This window comes from Odocoileus virginianus, chromosome 32, assembly GCF_023699985.2.
Source record: "Odocoileus virginianus isolate 20LAN1187 ecotype Illinois chromosome 32, Ovbor_1.2, whole genome shotgun sequence".
NCBI lineage: Eukaryota > Metazoa > Chordata > Mammalia > Artiodactyla > Cervidae > Odocoileus > Odocoileus virginianus.
Genome location: NC_069705.1, coordinates 11,065,692 through 11,072,194, shown reverse-complemented (window position 1 = coordinate 11,072,194; position 6,503 = coordinate 11,065,692). Strand labels below are relative to the sequence as shown.

Genomic DNA, 6,503 nt, shown 5'->3' with positions numbered 1-6,503 from the left:
GTATTGGGTTGGCCAAAAATTTCGTGCAGGTTTTTCTATAAGATGTTATGGAAAACACCTGAATGATCTTTTTGGCCAACATAATATCTCAGTGAATGTCCATTGTAGTTTGTTTAGCATAGAAAAAAACATGACAACAGCTTAAAATATCCATTAACATGGAGTTGACTAGTATAACTGGGGGGTTATCTATTCAACAATATTAAGCAGGCATTAAAAATGATGGTGTATATCAAAATGTTTAGTTGTTGAAAGCCATCTATGACAGGCTGTCAAAAAAAAAAGCTGGTTTCAGAACAGTGTACTTGGATGATCAAGTTTCTGCAAATTACATTTGTGTTTATACATTTATTAAAGCTCAGGAAGGCTACAAAGCAACTTATTAGAGTGGCAGCCTTTGGGGAAGGGGTTATGAGTAGATGTTTGATGTTTATTATGCTATTTCTGTATTGTGTGAATTTTTAAGAATGGATCACTTTGATCATAAAAAGATCTCAGATTTGAAAAAAAAAATCCTTGTGCCTTTTTTTGTGGGCTTGAAAGGAAAATAAAATCAGCAAGTGCCCTTGAAAAGTAGCTGATTTGATAGTAAACAAGGTGAAATAGAGTAACCATAGAAGAGACGACATCTCAGTGATTGGCATAATTGGAGTCAATATCAATTGTAAGAAAACAATTATGTTCATTGTAAATTATTCTGTACTAGTAATAGCTTTATTGAGGTATAATTCATATACTAGAAAGTCACCCATTTGAAGTGTATAACTCAATGATTTTTAGTATATCCTCAGAGTTATGCAATTGTCACCATGATCAATTTTAGAACATTTTTCATCACCCTCAGATAAACCCCATACATGATAGCTATCACTTCCCCATCTCCTCCTAGCCACTGGCAACTACTACTCTGTTTTTTCTCTCTGACTATTTCATATAAATGGAATCCTACCATTTGTAGTCTTTTGTGTCTGGCTCCTTTGAATTAGCATAATTTTCAAGGTTCATTCATGTTGTAGTATGTATCAGTGCTTCATTCATTTTTTTTCCCCAAATAACACTCCATTATATGGAGATGCCACACTTCATGTATCCATTCATCATTTGATGTACATTTGGATTGTTTCCACTTTGACTATTTTGAATAGTGCTGCTATGAACAGTCATATGCAGAATTTTGTGTAGACATATGTTTTCATCTAAATTACTTCTAAAGACTGTTTTTTTTTTTTAAAAAAAAGTTAAACCTCCACTTGGGCTTCCCAGGTGGCACTGGTGGTAAAGAATCCACCTCCCAATGCAAGAGATGCAGGTTTGATCCCTGGGTCAGGAAGATCCCCTGGAGAAGGAAATGGCAACTCAATCCAATATTCTTGCCTGGAAAATCCTATGGACAGAGAACATGGTGGGCTACAGTCTGTGGGGTCGCAAAGGGTTGCACATGACTATGCATGCATGCACACTTGTGATTAAAGCTAAATACTTAAAATCCACACAAATGTCATAAGGATGATATATGTAGCTCCCTCTTCTGCTGCAGTCTCCTGGGGTCCCCCGAGACTTCAGAATTGGATGGCACCTGGGACTCAGAGGCTGCTCAGTGGCCTGTCTGCCAGTGACACATTTCAAGAGGTCAGGATCTCACAGTGAACCACAGAAGCTCTGAGAAATGTGGTCACTCCCACCCTCCATCAGTCCTTATCTTGGCTGTACATCAGCCAGGAAATACAGTTGCCCTCCGTATCTGTAGGTTTCCCATCCGTGGTTCAACCAACCGCAGATTGAAAATATGCAAGAAGAAAAAAATTCCAGAGAGCTCCAAAAAGCAAAATTTGAATTTTCAATAGTATTTACAACTATTTACATAGCATTTACATTTTATTAGGTTTTCTAAGTAATCTAGAGACTATTTAAAGTATGAGGGAAGATATGTATAGACTATACACAAATACTATGCCATTTTATATAAGGAACCTGGGCATCCTTGGATTTTGGTATCCTCAGGGATCCTGGAACCAAGCCTCCTACCCATTCCCTGCCTCCCGCCACCAAGAGACCAGGGGTGACTGTTTTAATCAGGCACTTAGTAAATGCCCCACTAGCTGAGGAGAGAGATCTGAAGGGGACAAATGGTCCTTACTCTCAAGGAGCCTGTATCCGTCCTCTCTGGGGCATCGCAACACTGGCGATAATAGAGTCACAGATAACCTGGCAGGCTGTGGACCAATCTGCCTATTCAGGAATAAAGGGGAGTGGGGAGAGACTGTTGGGAGAGGAGCAAGGGTCTGTCTCCTGGAGAGGATGGCGATTGGGAGGTGTGGACTCCTTCCTTGAGTAGCTGTGGTTTCTGAAGCGAGCGCCTGGTGCTCCTGACAATTCGACATCAGACGTACAGAGGGAGGCAGCATCGGCGGTGGCTAGAAGCAGGGGTGGCAGAAGCAGACCAGCCTGGGCTTGGATCTCGGCTCTGCCGTGTCCCATCTGCGTGGCTCTGGGCAGGTTGCTTCACCTCCTGGGTCTCCGTTTCACCACCTAGGCTTCTCTAGTCACAGCACACAGACTTTCTTGTCCTGCGGCATGTGGGATCTTAGTTCCCCAGCCAGGGATCAAACCCACATCCCATACATCAGAAGACAGATTCTAAACCCCTGGACCACCAGGGAAGTCCCAAGTTATATCATCTTTAAGCTCCAATTCCTTCACCTGTTAAGGAAAAAAAAAAGGATTAAGAGTGTGAGGTCATGGTAGTAAAGTTCTATGCATACAGTTAGTCCTTTAACTTTTCCTGTTGGGTATCACTTACCCATTGTGTAGAAAAGCAAACAGAAGTGTAGGGAGAAAAATGAAGTCTAACTCGAGAGTTTCAGCTCTTGCCTCTGATCAGCCTCCCTTGCAACCCCCTCAGCACACCCACACGACTCCCTAGCTTCAACGCCCCCTCCCATCCTGCCCTCCATCTTCCGTGTGATTACACACGTGCTTGTCTCACTCACCTTTCTTTCATGTTTCACGTCAAAGACGAGACTGAATGCTCACGTCCTTGAATAGGGCATAGTTAGGAGACTGGAGAGATAAGAAGACTGAACACACAGAGATGACTCGGGGTGATAATTTCTAAAAAGCGGATGAACAGTAGCATCTCTAGGACTGAAGCTTCAGGAGAAAAGGGCTAAAGGCAGAGCTTTCTGAGTGGGGTAGGAGTCTGGAGAACCAGAGTCAGCCATTGCCTTGGCTGGAGGTGGGTGCAGAAGTGAGAAGGGAAATGCGTGCCGTGTAGGTCCGTGTGTTACAAACCAGTGGACAGTTTAAGGCATTGAAGTAAACAAACATCATGTCCTCTCTTGGGGTACCCCAGACTCTAGGGTTCTGTGAGGATGTTTGTGTGTGGAATAAGGGGTTAGGAATTTGTTAATTTCTTTTTTTAAAAAAAATACAAGTGCCCAGCTATATCTCATTTGATTTTATTTGTTTTATTTCTTGGCTGAGCCTCGAGGATCTTAGTTCCTCAATCAGGGTTTGAACCTCAGCTACGTCAGTGAAAGCACCAAGACCTATCCACTGGACTATCAGGGAATTTCCTGTGAGTTTCATTTTTTAAAATGTGCAAGGAGTTAATTTCCAAACCTGATTCTTTTACCTCTGCATCCTCTATCCCATATCCCTTTGTCTGATGCAGGTAAGTGAGGGCATCTCTTGGAAAAGGATACACACATGTTACCTGTTCAAGGATCCGTATGCTACTGTCATTAAAGGAAGGTCGTTCCGAACGTTTGCAAACACCCACTCCTGCGTGGGCCGGTGCTGACAGCTCCCGCTGGAGCAGCTGTGAGAAAAGGAGGGCTTGCAGCCCAGAATGAGGCCCCTCCAAACCCAGCGGCTGAGATAGTGCAGGTGAGGGGGTGGAGCAGGGAACCAGGAAGCTGGAGGGGGTGCTGGTGTGTGTGCCCACAGCGGGGGGGAATGGGGTTGACTTCAAACCTTCCAGTCGTGGGATGGGCAGCCTGGGTTCCTCTTCATACAGAGATGATGGTGACATCCACGAAGCGGCTGACCCCGGGCCGACGGAGAGTGGACACTCAGTAAGCACCCACTCTCTACTCCTCTCCTTTGGATGATCCTCTGGGCTCATATCTTCGTGTGGCAAGACTCTCGCCTTCTGATATGCTTGGAAGTCGGTGGGTAGTTGATCAAACCGCGGAGCTGCCAGAGTCCTCCCGCCTCTGCCAAGTCCTTCTTCTGATGCGGCCCACCTGGCCGCCTTCTGTCTGGGCAGGTGAGATGGAGGCAGCAGATGGGTGAGTTATTTTTAGCCTTCCAAAGAGGATGACGTCGGTGACTTCGAAGGCCACATACCCGGGGCGGTGCTTATCAGACATATGTTCATCGACCCAGTGTGCGGTGCAGAAGAAATCTCACTAGGAAAGGGCCAGGAAAGCTCTTGGACCAGGCAAAGCACTGGCATCCTGTGGTTGACCTCAGCTGGGCCCCCAGGGTGAGGTCCAGCCTGCGGAAGCCGACTCTCCAAGGGGCCGCATTTCCCCACGACTCTGCGGCTCTGTGCCCGCCATCTTCCCCCCACTTCTCCTTTTCAGGTCCTGGTGAATTGCTCCCAATCTCCCCATGTATTTTCCTGACACCCCAAGGCAGTGTTAGCCCCCTATGCGGGCAGCCCCTCTGTTAGTCATTACACACTCTTTTTCACACACACTGTTGTTCACACACCCTGACAATCACCTGCCTCCTAAACTGCAACCGAGACCTTGCCGGGCCAGGGACCTGCCGCATTCCTGCCTGCAGGGAGGGGGTCACCGCACAGAAACGGGCGCCTGCTGGGAGTTTGTCAAAATGGATGAATTATGTGAACTTGTCCATCAAATATGACGACTAAGACAAGGAAGAATCTTTCAAATTTGTGACAGCTCTCCATCCCCTTGGCTCCCCCAGAGGACTTTCTGATTTTGCATTGATTGCTTTAAAAAGATGAAAATGAATTCAAATGACTTTGGTCTTGAGAATTTCACAGCCACCTGCAGAAGCCACTGCACATCTGGGGGATCCCCAAGAGAAGGATGGAAACCCTTGTGCCTCATCCTCAGGTTGGAGGACACTTGTCTCAGGACTTCCCTGGTGATCCAGTGTTTACAACTCCACGCTCGGATGCATGGTGTGTGGGTTCAATCCCTGGTTGGGGAACCAAGATCCCACCTGCTTCCCAGCCAGAGAAGATGAACAAATAGTTTGCCTTAAAAAAGTAAAAGAAGACCCTTGTCTCAGGGTGACCGGCTGTCACACACGTGATACACTAGCAAGGAACACAGGAGCTGGTCGGCTGGGAGCCTGGGGTGAGTCACTCTGGCAGAAGCCCCTGTCCTGGGTCACTGGTGGGCTGGGGGCGACTGGCTCCCACTAAAGAGGTGCCTTCATAGTGGATTAAAGCAGTCCCAGGAAAGCTGCAGCTCTGGGAATTTGGGGCCCCCAGAGTTTTGGATTTTCATCTGGTGTCTTGAGCCTTCTCTGCCCTGGGCTTGACGAACACTGATTGGATTGAAGTGTCCCGAAGGCTGGGGCTGGTGTGTACCCTTCTTCCCCACAAAACTGTGTACCTCTGCTTCGCTCAGGGCCCTCATGGGGATGCCCTACTGATACCCAAGGGGTCAGGGGAGAGCAGAGTGGCTGAAGGGGGTCTCCGCTATGCTTGGTGGCCTCCAGTCTGGACGTGTGTGGCTTTTCTGTTCTGGTTGCTGAGCTAGGAGGCTGTGCTGTGGACTCATGGATAAACTGACTCAGTCTCCATTGCCTCTGATGAATCAAGTTTCACTGGGATTAGAGCTTCAGTGATGCTCCAGGGAAGATGCTTAGAGAAACTAGGACCATTTTAAGGGGAAGATAGGCAGAGAATCTAGGACTGTTTTAAGGGGAAGGTATGCGGAAATGCGGCTTCCCTGATGGCTCAGTGGTAAAGAATTCAGGAGATGCAGGAGACATGAGTTCAATCCCTGGGTCAGGAAGATCCCCTGGAGGAGGAAATGGCAACCCACTCCAGTATGCTTGCTAGGATAATCCCATTGACAGAGGAGCCTGGCTGGCTACAGTCCATGGGGTCACAAAGAATCAGACACGACTTAGTGACTGAATGATAACAAATGCAGATATGGCAAGAAAAAGACAAATTAAGCTCCAACCTGGACTCTGAAGGATCCTCCTTGTAAAATCTTGGAGCCCAATTTTGAGTAGCATGGTGGTCGTGGTGCCAGCAGCTGGGGGAGGTGGGGGGCAGTGAGACTTGCCTTTTGTCCTGTCCCTGGATCTTCCTCATTGCATCACCAAAATGAGATATCCAGGGCTCTGAGAACATGCTGCTTCAGAGGTTAAAATTACAGACTCGTGGCCGCCCAAATGGCTATTTGCAGTAATAACTACTCTGGCACAGGTTGGAAAAGCCTAGTAAATGTTACCCTGGTTTGAAATCTTCCCCTGATCCCCACCCCAGCACCTCCCCAGTGCAG

The 6,503-nt window shown here is 47.1% G+C and overlaps 1 long non-coding RNA gene across 2 annotated transcripts; it reads right to left on the bottom strand.

The window, feature by feature from the left end:
* Positions 1-1,814: 1,814 nt before the first annotated feature.
* LOC139032577 (uncharacterized) lies at positions 1,815-4,301 on the bottom strand. 2 transcript variants are annotated; one of them, XR_011485107.1, is made up of 3 exons: positions 3,716-4,301; positions 2,991-3,111; positions 1,815-2,700 (listed from the first exon to the last, which is right to left on the bottom strand). It is a non-coding gene; the product is annotated as an uncharacterized lncRNA (long non-coding RNA). The 2 variants fall into 2 exon arrangements; XR_011485106.1 differs by having other exon boundaries at positions 2,991-4,301.
* Positions 4,302-6,503: the final 2,202 nt, after the last annotated feature.